We start from the raw sequence: 12,993 nt of genomic DNA, 5'->3' as shown, positions 1-12,993 counted from the left end.
CTTCTTGCCCAGCTTGCATCATTCTTGCTTCCATGCTTCCTTGTTTCATCACCTATCATCAACAAGGGAAATAGCTTCAAAGTCTTGCCAATTCATGCAATAAATTTCATGAGATTCATTCATACTCATTCATATATGCATTCCTTAAATCATTTGCATGAACTTGGCTAGAATCAACATATTCCTTGGTATTCTCATGCATGGAAACAAAACTCATAAAAGGACTTGCTTATTTAGAGAAAATGAGTGAAATTAAGCTAAAACTAACTAAACTAACTAACTAATAAAGCAAATATGCATTTGCATCATCAAGTCATCCAGTTCTTTGGTGAGCAAAGGAGGTTCGTTCTCCCAAGTCTCATTACCAAATAACTTGTCATTTAGCTTCATGATTGCTCCAAGGTACTTAGCAACTTGCTCTTCAGTAACATCTTCATCCTCTTCAGAGGAAGGATACTCATCATGAGCCTCAGATTCCCATGGTTCCTCATTAGGGAACTCATTAGAGGACAGTGGACGTCCATTGAGGTCTTCCTCAGTGGCGCTTACTACCTCTTTCTCGTCTCCAAATTCGGCCATGTTGATGGCCTTACATTCTCTTTTTAGATTCTCTTCTGTATTGCTTGGAAGAGTACTAGGAGGGAGTTCACTAACTTTCTTACTCAGCTGACCCACTTGTGCCTCCAAGTTTCTAATGGAGGACCTTGTTTCAGTCATGAAACTTTGAGTGGTTTTGATTAGATCAGAGACCATGGTTGCTAAGTTAGAGTGGCTCTGCTTAGAATTCTCTGTCTGTTGCTGAGAAGATGATGGAAAAGGCTTGCCATTGCTAAACCTGTTTCTTCCACCATTATTGTTGTTAAAACCTTGTTGAGGTCTCTGTTGATCCTTCCATGAGAGATTTGGATGATTTCTCCATGAAGGATTATAGGTGTTTCCATAGGGTTCTCCCATGTAATTCACCTCTTCCAATGAAGGGTTCTCAGGATCATAAGCTTCTTCTTCAGATGAAGCGTCCTTAGTACTGCCTGGTGCAGCTTGCATTCCAGACAGACTTTGAGAAATCATATTGACTTGCTGAGTCAATATTTTGTTCTGAGCCAATATGGCATTCAGAGTATCAATCTCAAGAACTCCTTTCTTCTGATTCGTCCCATTGTTCACAGGATTCCTTTCAGAAGTGTACATGAATTGGTTATTTGCAACCATTTCAATGAGTTCTTGAGCTTCTGCAGGCGTCTTCTTCAGATGAAGAGATCCTCCAGCAGAGCTGTCCAATGACATCTTGGATAGTTCAGACAGACCATCATAGAAGATTCCTATGATGCTCCATTCCAAAAGCATGTCAGAAGGACACTTTCTGATCAATTGTTTGTATCTTTCCCAAGCTTCATAGAGGGATTCACCTTCCTTCTGTCTAAAGGTTTGGACTTCCACTCTAAGCTTACTCAATTTTTGAGGTGGAAAGAACTTTGCCAAGAAGGCATTGAGTAGCTTTTCCCAAGAGTTCAGGCTTTCTTTAGGTTGTGAGTCCAACCATATCCTAGCTCTGTCTCTTACAGCAAAAAGGAATAGCATAAGTCTGTAGACCTCAGGGTCAACCCCATTAGTCTTGACAGTGTCATAGATTTGCAAGAATTCAGCTAAAAACTGATGAGGATCTTCCAATGGAAGTCCATGGAACTTGCAATTCTATTGCATTAGAGAAACTAATTGAGGCTTAAGCTCAAAGTTGTTTGCTCCAATGGCAGGGATAGAGATGCTTCTCCCATAGAAGTCGGGAGTGGGTGCAGTAAAGTCACCCAGCACCTTCCTTGCATTGTTGGCATTGTTGTTGTTTTCGGCTGCCATGTCTTCTTCTTGTTTGAAGATTTCTGTTAGGTCCTCTACAGAGAGTTGTGCCTTAACTTCTCTTAGCTTTTGCTTCAAGGTCCTTTCAGGTTCAGGGTCAGCCTCAACAAGAATGCTTTTGTCTTTGCTCCTGCTCATATGAAAGAGAAGAGAACAAGAAAATATGGAATCCTCTATGTCACAGTATAGAGATTCCTTGAGGTGTCAGAGGAAAAGAAAAATAGAAGGAAGAGGTAGAAGAATTCGAACTTATCAAGAAAAATAGAATTCGAATTGTCCATTGAGGAGGAGTGTTAGTCCATAAATAGAAGGATATGAGAAGAGGGGAAGAAATTTTCGAAAACAAATTAAAAAGATTTTAAAAAACATTTTGAAAAAATGAAGAATGATTTTTGAAAAATATGATTGGGAAAGAAATAAAGTGATTTTTGAAAAAGACTTTGAAATTAGAAATCAAAAAGATATGATTGAAAACTATTTTGAAAAAGATGTGATTAAAAAGATATGATTGAAAAGATATAGTTTTAAAAAGATATGATTGAGAAGATATGATTTGAAAAACAATTTAAAAATATTTGATTTTGAAAATTAATGACCTGCCTAACAAGAAAGATATGATTCAGACATTAAACCTTTCTCAACAGAAAAGGCAACATACTTGAAATGTTGAATCAAATCATTAATTGTTAGCAAGTATTTTTGAAAATGGAAAGAAATTGATTTTGAAAATATATGATTGAAAAGATATGATTTGAAAAAGATTTGATTTTGAAAAATTATGAAAACTTGAAAAAAATTTGAATTAAAAACAAAATCTTCCCTCTTGTGCCATCCTGGTGTTAAACGCCCAGAATGGTATCCATTCTGGCGTTTAACTCCCAAAACTCACCCCTTTTGGGGTTAAACGCCCAGTCAGGTACCCTGGCTGGCGTTTAAATGCCAGTTTTCCTTCCTCACTGGGCGTTTTGAACGCCTAGCTTTTTCTGTGTAATTCCTTTGCTGTATGTTTTGAATCTTCAATTCTCGGTATTATTGACTTGGAAAGACACAAATTAAAATTTTTTTTGGATTTTTAATAATGAGACTAAGATCAAATAAACAATGCATGCAAGACACCAAACTTAGAAGTTTGTATACTATTGACACTAACAAAATGAGAATGCATATGAGAAACAACAAAATACTCAAGACAAGAGAATTTAAAAATCAGAGTAAGAAAATCATCAAGAACAACTTGAAGATCAATTAAGACACATGAATGAATTCAAAAAATGCAAGAAGAACAGAAACATGCAATTGACACCAAACTTAAAATGAGACACTAGACTCAACAAGAAACATAAAATATTTTTGGTTTTTATGATTTTGTAATTTTTTTTGGATTTTTCGAAAATTAAGTGGAAAAGAAAATAAAGATATCAAAATTCTTAATGAGAATTCCAGGAATCATGCAATGTTAGTCTAAAGCTTCAGTCTAAAGAGATTAGACATGGCTAGCCAAGCTTCAGCAGGACATTGCATTCAAGAGCTAAATTGATGAGAATCAATCAGCTTTGGTGATGATAAGAACATCACCTTGAAACACTAGAATTCATTCTTAAGAACTCTGAAGAAAAATACCTAATCTAAGCAACAAGATGAACCGTCAGTTGTCCAAACTCAAACAATCCCTGGCAACGGCGCCAAAAACTTGGTGCACGAAATTGTGATCATCAATGGCGCCATCAACATGGTGCGCTCAATTGTAATCTCAACTCTTTATCACAACTTCGCTCAACTAACTAGCAAGTGCACTGGGTCGTCCAAGTAATAAACCTTACGCGAGTAAGGGTCGATCCCATGGAGATTGTTGGTATGAAGCAAGCTATGGTCATCTTGTAAATCTCAGTCAGGCGGATTCAAATGGTTATGGAAGAATAATAATTAAAAGATAATAAAGATAGAGATACTTATGTAATTCATTGGTGAGAATTTCAGATAAGCGTATGGAGATGCTTTGTCCCTTCCGTCTCTCTGCTTTCCTACTATCTTCATCCAATCCTTCTTACTACTTTCCATGGCAAGCTGTATGTAGGGTTTCACCGTTGTCAATGGCTACCTCCCATCCTCTCAGTAAAAATGTTCAACGCGCTCTGTCACAGCACGGCTATTCAGCTGTCGGTTCTTGATCATGTCGGAATAGAATCCATTGATTCTTTTGCGTCTGTCACTAACGCCCCACAATCGCGAGTTTGAAGCTCGTCACAGTCATTCAATCCTTGAATCCTACTCAGAATACCACAGACAAGGTTTAGACCTTCCATATTCTTTTGAATGCCGCCATCAATTCTAGCTTATACCACAAAGATTCTGATTAAGGAATCCAAGAGATAAACACTCAAGCCTTGTTTGCTTGTAGAACGGAAGTGGTTGTCAGACACGCGTTCATAAGTGTGAATGATGATGAGCGTCACATAATCATCACATTCATCATGTTCTTGGGTGCGAATGAATATCTTAGAACAAGAATGAGTTGAATTGAATAGAAAAACAGTAGTAATTGCATTAATACTCGAGGTACAGCAAAGCTCCACACCTTAATCTATGGTGTGTAGAAACTCCACCGTTGAAAATACATAAGAACAAGGTCTAGGCATGGCCGAATGGCCAGCCTCCCAAAGAGGTTTCAATCATAAAAACATGATCAAAAGATTTCTAAGATTGAAAGATAAAAATACAATAGCAAACGGTCCTATTTGTAGATAACTAGTAGCTTAGGGTTTAAAAAGATGAGTAAATGACATAAAAATCCACTTCCGGGCCCACTTGGTGTGTGCTTGGGCTGAGCATTGAAGCTTTCATGTGTAGAGACTTTTGTTGGAGTTAAACGCCAGCTTTTGTGCCAGTTTGGGCGTTTAACTCCCATTCTTGTGCCAGTTCCGGTGTTTTACGCCAGAATTCTTGAGCTGACTTAGAACGCCTGTTTGGGCCATCAAATCTCGGGCAAAGTATGGACTATTATACATTTCTGGAAAGCCCAGGATGTCTACTTTCCAACGCATTTGAGAGCGCACCAATTGGGTATCTGTAGCTCCAGAGAATCCACTTCGAGTTCAGGGAGGTCAGAATCCAACAGCATCTGCAGTCCTTTTCAGCCTCTGAATCAGATTTTTGCTCAGGTCCCTCAATTTCAGCCAGAAAATACCTGAAATCACAGAAAAACACACAAACTCATAGTAAAGTCCAGAAAAGTGAATTTTAACTAAAAACTAATAAAAATATAATAAAAACTAACTAGAACATACTAAAAACATACTAAAAACAATGCCAAAAAGCGTATAAATTATCCGCTCATCAGTATCCCAACGAGGCGTCGACCAGGGTGTCGATATTCGGTTGGGGATAAGGGTCTTTTGGGCAGGATTTATTGAGGTCGGTGTAGTCTACAGACATCCGCCACTTTCCATTTGGCTTTTTGACCAGTACAATATTGGCTAGCCATAATAGGTACTTGACCTCCCTTATGAACCTTGCCTCTAGCAAGGCTTGCACTTGTTCCTCCATGGCTTGTGATCTGTATGGGATGAGCTTTCTGCAGTTTTGTTGCACTAGTCGAGATACGGGGTACACTGCCAGTTTGTGGCACATTAAGCCGGGATCTATGCTGGGCATGTCCGTGGCCTTCCACACGAAGAAGTCGAAATTCTACTTTAGGAACGTTATTAGTAGTTCCTTTAGGTCTTCTTTTAGGTTTGCACCTATGTTCGTTGTTTTATCTCTGGTGTCTCCGATTTGCACCACTTCGGTCTCGCTTTCTAGTTGAGGACGAAGTTCTTCGCGAGCCTGGGCTCCTCCGAGTTCAATGGCATTGGCCTCTTTTCCTTTGGGATCGCACTTTAGGTTCTGGCTTTCATTGTAGTAGTGTCACGCAAGCTTTTGGTCTCCTTTGACGGTGGCTATGCCTTATGGAGTTGGGAACTTCATGCATAGGTGTGGAGTAGAGACTACTACGGCGAGCTGATTTAAGGTCGTCCGACCTAGGAGGGTGTTGTACATGGAGTTTATGTCAACCACGATGTAGTCTATGCTCAGTGTTCTGGACCGGGCTCCCTTTCCGAAGGTTGTGTGCAGTGGTATGTATCCAAGGGGTTATATCGGAGCATCCCCTAGCCTGAATAGGCTGTTGGGATATGATCTGAGCTCCTTTTCTTGTAGTTCGAGCTTTTCGAAGGCAGATTTGAATAAGATATCTGCGGAGCTTTCTTGGTCAATGATGAGCGGATAATTTATACGATTTTTGGCATTGTTTTTAGGTAGCTTTTAATAGGTTTTAGTTAATTTTTAGTATATTATTATTAGTTTTTAATTAAAATTCACATTTCTGGACTTTACTATGAGTTTGTGTGTTTTTCTGTGATTTCAGGTATTTTCTGGCTGAAATTGAAGGACCTGAGTAAAAATCTGATTCAGAGGCTGAAAAAAGGACTACTGATGCTGTTGGATTCTGACCTCCCTACACTCAAAGTATATTTTCTGGAGCTACAGGATTCTAATTAGCGCGATCTTAATTGCGTTCGAAAGTAGACATCCTGGAATTTCCAGCAATATATAATAGTCCATACTATGCCCGAGATTTGATGGCCCAAACTGGCGTCCAAACGCCACCCAGAGACCCTTTTCTGGAGTAAAATGCCAGAACTGGCACCAAAGCTAGAGTAAAACGCCAGGAATAGCACAAGCACGTCAAAGCTAGGAAGCTCAGCCCAAACACTCACCAAGTGGGCCCCGAAAGTGGATTTCTGCACTCTCTGCATCTAGTTACTCATTCTTTGTAAACCTAGGTAACTAGTCTAGTATAAAAGCTACTTTTAGAGATTCATTTTGTAACTTATGACATTTTTACATTCCTTCTTGTACCTTTGACGGCATGAGTCTCTAAACCCCATGGTTGGGGGTGAGGAGCTATGCTGTGTCTCAATGAATTAATACAATTACTACTGTTTTCTATTCAATCGCGCTTGCTTCTGTTATAAGATATTCACTCGTACTTCAATGTGCTGAATGTGATGATCCCTGACACTAATCACCATTCTCAACTTATGAATGCGTGCCTGACAACAACTTCCATTCTATCTGCAACAGCTTGAGTGTGTATCTCTTGGGCTCCTGATTCACGAGTTTGATTGTCTCTCTTGACAGCAGAGCATTCAATTCCGTGAGATCAGAACCTTCGTGGTAGAGGCTAAAATCAATTGGCAGCATTCCTGAGATCCGATAAGTCTAAACCTTGTCTGTGGTATTCCGAGTAGGATCTGGGAAAGGATGACTATAACGAGCTTCAAACTTACAATTGTTGGGAGCAGTGACAGTGTGCAAAAGGATCAATGGATCTTATTCCAACACATAAGTGAGGACCGACAGATGATTAGCCATGTACATGGACCATTTTCACTGAGAGGACGGATGGTAGCCATTGACAACGGTGATCCACCAACATATAGCTTGCCATGGAAGGAGCCTTGCGTGTTTGAAGAAGAAGGCAATAGGAAAGCAGAGATTTAGAGGGCAAATCATCTCCGAAACCTCAACCTATTATCCATTACTGCATAACAAGTATTGTTTATTCCATGCTCTTTTATTTTTTTACAAATAAAACTAAGAATTATTATTGATATCCTGACTAAGGATAATAAGATAACCATAGCTTGCTTCAAGCCGGCAATCTCCGTGGGATCGCCCTTTACTCACGTAAGGTATTACTTGGACGACCCAGTGCACTTGCTGGTAAGTTATACGGAGTTGCAAAGTGTGATTGCAAATTTTATGCACCAGTCAACTAGTGCTCGGTGGAGGTTGGTATTAGCCAGTATGATGGTAATGACCACAGGGTTATCGTGCCCAGAGATTATGCCAGCAGCGTCTTCTTTAGTGAAAGAAATGATGGGTAGGCCGGGTGACCTATCCCATTCTCTGATGTGGTATATTTCTTTAGGGTGTCTTTTGCGGAACGATTTGGAGATCCCTTCTCCTGCGAATCCTCCGTTGATCTTATGAACATTCCTTTCTGGGGTGTGAGGGGAATGTTCAGCTCGCCCACCCTCTTCATCTCTCCTTCTCTTTTTTGGCTCGTCCATTCTATTGGCTAGGAACCGATCTAATCTTCCTTCTTGGGCTAGTTTTTCCATAACATTCTTCATGTCGTAGTATTCATTGGTGGGGGTGCCCGTAGATATTTTGGTATTCGAAGTACTTGGTCCGCAAAGGGGTATAGTTATGGCATTCTTCCTCCCCTTTTGTTCTTAATTGGACGGGGTGGTGGGATCTTTTTCCGTGTTGCATATTTCCCGGTAGACGTCCACTAAAGATACCCGAAGAGCGGTGTAGTTATGGTATTTTCTGGGCTTCTCCGTTAGTTGGTCCTCCTTTTTTCTTGACTCTTTATTTTTGTCCCGAGATGGGTAGGAGAACCCGGCTTTTGAGGTTTCCCCTAGTCGGGAGTTTTCCTCCATGTTATTGTATTTCTCAGCTCATTCTTGCACTTCGTTCAAGGTTGTGGCGTGTTTCTTAGATATGGAACGGCTGAAGGGCCCTTCACGTAGACCGTTGATAAGTCCCACGATGGCTGCTTCTGTAGGGAGGTTCTGTATGCTGAGGCATGCTTTATTGAAACTTTCCATGCAGCTTCAGAGGCTTTCCCGATCTCCCTGCTTGATCCCTAGCAGGCTTGGAGCGTGTTTGGCTTTGTCTTTTTGTATGGAGAACCTAGCTAGGAATTTTTTGCCAACATCATCGAAGATTGTGATTGATCTTAGGGGTAGACTGTCAAACCACTTTATAGCTATTTTAGTGAGAGTATTTGGAAGGCCTTGCATTGAGTCGCGTTCGAGGCATCCACGAGGTACATCCGACTCCTAAAGTTGCTAAGATGATGGCTTGGGTCGGATGTTCCATCGTATGGGGTCATGTCGGGAGCTTTGAAGTCTTTTGGAACTTTAGCTTTTATGATTTCCTTCGGGAATGGGTCTTGTTCCTTGTGGAGGCTAGCTTCGCAGTTAGATCGTGTAGTTTTAGCTTTGAGGTAGTCTTCAAGTTTCTGGAGTTTCTCTTCCAACTCTCTGCCTTGTCTTGTTTCTCTTCACAGATCCCGCTCGGCTTCTCGTTGTTGTTTTGCATCTTGTTCGTGCTGTTTAAGGCGATCTTGCTGCTCACGAATGGCATTTAGGATTTTCGTATTCTGGGTTTGTTTATCTTTCTTAGAGTGGTTTGCCTCCTTTGGTGATGGTGGGGCGGCATCCATGTTTTTTGTCGGTGTACCGTCTTCTAATCCGGAGGCGTGTTCGTTGTGAGAAGGGTTGTTTGCCATGATGGTGGGATAACTTCCAGGTTCCTCGGCAACAGCGCCAATGTTCCGAGGGTTACCTAAAACAGGAAGGTCAATCTCGGACTAGATCTTCTGGTCTGGTCAAAGATACTGTGTCCGACTTGTCGGAGTGTAAGGAACTTGATGAGTGGATAATTTATACCCTTTTTGGCATTGTTTTTAGATAGTTTTTAGTAGGATCTAGCCACTTTTTAGTATATTTTTATTAGTTTTTAAGTAAAATTCTCATTTTTGGACTTTACTATGAGTTTGTGTGTTTTTCTGTGATTTCAGGTATTTTCTGGCTGAAATTGAGGGACTTGAGCAAAAATCTGATTTAGAGGCTAAGAAAGGACTACTGATGTTGTTGGATTCTGACCTCCCTGCACTCGAAATGAAATTTTTAGGGCTAAAGAAACCCAAATGGCACGCTCTCAATTGCGTTGGAAAGTATACATCCAGGGCTTTCAAGAAATATATAATAGCCATACTTTGCCCGAGTTTAGATGACGCAAACTGGCGTTCAACGCTAGCTTTTTGCCCTATTCTGGCATTAAACACCAGAAACAAGTTGCAAGCTAGAGTCAAACGCCAGAAACAAGTTACAAACTGGTGTTTAACTCCAAGGAAGACCTCTACACGTGAAAGCTTCAATGCTCAGACCAAGCACACACCAAGTGGGCCCGGAAGTAGATTTCTGCATTATTTACATATTTCTGTAAACCTTAGTAACTAGTCTAGTATAAATAGGACCTTTTACTATTGTATTAGACATCTTTGGAACGTTTAGTCCTTAGACATTGGGGGCTGGCCTCATGGCCATGCCTACCTTATTTTCACTTATGTATTTTCAATGGTGGAGTTTGTACACACCATAGGTTAAAGTGTGGAGCCCTGCTGTTCTTCGAGTATTAATGCAAAGTACTACTGTTTTCTATTCAATTCATACTTATTCTTATTCTAAGATATTCATTCGCACACAAGAACATGATGAATGTGATGATTATGTGACACTCATCACCATTCTCACTTATGAATGCGTGATTGACAACTACTTCCGTTCTACATGAAGACAAGCTTGAATGTATATCTCTTGGGTTTCTAATCAACGATTCACATCGACTCCCATCTGACGGTGGGGCCTCTGAATTCGAGATTAGAGTCTTCTTGGTATAAGCTAGAATCAATTGGCAGCATTCTTGAGATCCGAAAAGTCTAATCCTTGTTTGTGGTATTCCGAGTAGGATCTGGGAAGGGATGACTGTGACGAGCTTCAAACTCGCGACTGTAGGGTGTGGTGACAGATGCAAAAGGATAGTAAATCCTATTCCTACACCATCGAGAACCAACAGCTAATTAGCCATACGATATCTGTGCATGGTATTTTTCATCCGAGACGAGCCATCCAATAATTGATTAGTTGTAAAGAAACCGTAGAGGACCATGTTCACTGAGAGGACGGGAAGTAGCCATTGACAACGGTGACACCCAACATACAGCTTACCATAGAAAGTAGTATGAAGGATTGAATGAAGGCAGTAGGAAAGAAGATATTCAAAAGGAATAACACATTTCCATACGCTTATCTGAAATTCCCACCAATGAATTGCATAAGTATCTCTATTTTTATTTTATGTTTTATTTATCTTTTAATTATTAAAACTCTATAACCATTTGAATCCGCCTGACTGAGATTTACAAGATGACCATTAGCTTGCTTTAAGCCGACCATCTCCGTGGGATCGACCCTTACTCACGTAAGGTTTATTACTTGGACGACCCAGTGCACTTGCTAGTTAGTTGTGTGAAGTTGTGAAAAAAAGTTGAGATTACAATTGTGCGTACCAAGTTGTTGGCGCCATTGAGATCACAATTTTGTGCATCAAGTTTTTGGCGCCGTTGCCGAGGATTGTTCGAGTTTGGACAACTGACGGTTCATCTTGTTGCTTAGATTAGGTAATTTTCTTCTTGTTTCAACCTTTATTTTATTTTCAAAAAATTTTCAAAAATTTTTCAAAATTTTTTTTCTTTGTTTTCATTTTTCGAAAAAGAAATTTTCGAAAAAAATACAAAAAATTATAAAATCATAAAATCAAAAAATATTTTATGTTTCTTGTTTGAGTTTAGTGTCAATTTTTAAGTTTGGTGTCAATTGCATGTTTTAATTTTTCTAAAAAAAAATTTTCGAAAAACTCAGGCATGGTGTTCTTCATGATATTCAAGTTGTTCTTGGTAAATCTTCTTGTTTGATCTTCATATTTTCTTGTTTTGTGTCTTTTGTTATTTTTCATATGCATTTTTGCATTCACAGTGTCTAAACATGAAAAATCTCTAAGTTTGGTGTTTTGCATGTTTTTCTTTTCATGAAAATTTTTCAAAAATAAGTTCTTGATGTTCATCATGATCTTCAAAGTGTTCGTGGTGTTCATCTTGACATTCATAGTGTTCTTGCATGCATCATTTGTTTTGATCCAAAATTTTTATGTGTTGAGTCATTTTGTATTTTTCTCTCCTAATTAAATTCAAAAAAAATAAAAAATATCTTTTCCTTATTTCACTCACAAATTTCAAAATTTTTAGGTTGACTTAGTCAAAATTTTTTTAAAATAAGTTGTTTCTTGTTAGTCAAGTCAAGATTTAAATTTCAAAAATTTATCTTCTCAAAATCTTTTTCAAAAATCAAATCTTTTTCATTTTTTTCATTTGTTTTTCAAAAACTCTCAAAAATCTTTTTCAAAACTTTTCAAAATCTTTTTCCTATTTTTACCTCATATTTTTCGAAATTAACACTAACAATTAATGGTTTGATTCAAAAATTTCAAGTTTGTTACTTTCTTGTTAAGAAAGATTCAAACTTTAAATTTAGAATCATATCTTTTGATTTCTTGTGAGTCAAGTCATTAATTGTGATTTTAAAAATAAAATATTTTTCAAAATAAATTTCAATCATATCTTTTCAATCATCTTTTTTTTTTTCAAATCATATCTTTTTCAATAAAATCTTTTTCAATCATATCTTTTTCAAAAAAAAATTGATTTCAAAAATCTTTTCTAACTTCCTATCTTTTCAAAATTGATTTTCAAATCTTTTTCAGCTAACTAATTGATTTCTTTGTTTGTTTTACTATTTCTCATCTTTTTCAAAACCACTGATGAGCGGATATTTTGTACGCTTTTTGGGGGTAATTTCATGTAGATTTTAGCATGTTTCAGTTAGTTTTTAGTAAAATAATATTAGTTTTTAGGCAAAAATCATATTTCTGGACTTTACTATGAGTGTGTGTATTTTTCTGTGATTTCAGGTATTTTCTGGCTGAAATTGAGGGAGTTGAGCAAAAATCTGACTTAGGCTGAAAAAGGACTGCTGATGCTGTTGGATCCTGACCTCCCTGCACTCGAAATGGATTTTCTGGAGCTACAGGAGTCCAATTGGCGCGCTCTCAACGGCGTTGGAAAGTAGACATCCAGGGCTTTCCAGCAATATAATAGTCCATACTTTGCGCAAGGATAGACGACGTAACTTGGCGTTGAACGCCAAGTACATGCTGCTGTCTGGAGTTAAACGCCAGAAAAACGTCATGATCCGGAGTTGAACGCCCAAAACACGTCAAAACCTGGAGTTTGACGCCAAGAAAGGCCTTTACACGTGGAAAGCTTTAGTCTCAGCCCCAGCACACACCAAGTGGGCCCCAGAAGTGGATTTCTGCACCAATTATCTTAGTTTACTCAATTTTCTGTAAACCTAGGTCACTAGTTTACTATTTAAACAACTTTTACAGACTTATCTTGTACCTCATGCTATT

At 38.7% G+C, this 12,993-nt stretch overlaps 1 non-coding gene across 1 annotated transcript; it reads left to right on the top strand.

Moving 5' to 3' along the window:
• The first annotated feature begins 1,338 nt into the window (after positions 1 to 1,338).
• Positions 1,339 to 1,446, top strand: LOC130983391 (small nucleolar RNA R71). The gene has a single exon (XR_009087385.1). It is a non-coding gene; the product is annotated as a small nucleolar RNA R71 (small nucleolar RNA).
• The last annotated feature ends 11,547 nt before the right edge of the window (positions 1,447 to 12,993 follow it).

The sequence above is a fragment of the Arachis stenosperma genome, chromosome 5 (assembly GCF_014773155.1).
Source record: "Arachis stenosperma cultivar V10309 chromosome 5, arast.V10309.gnm1.PFL2, whole genome shotgun sequence".
Lineage (NCBI taxonomy): Eukaryota > Viridiplantae > Streptophyta > Magnoliopsida > Fabales > Fabaceae > Arachis > Arachis stenosperma.
The sequence above is the reverse complement of the archived record's forward strand: the minus strand, read 5'-3'. Positions and strand labels throughout refer to the sequence as shown.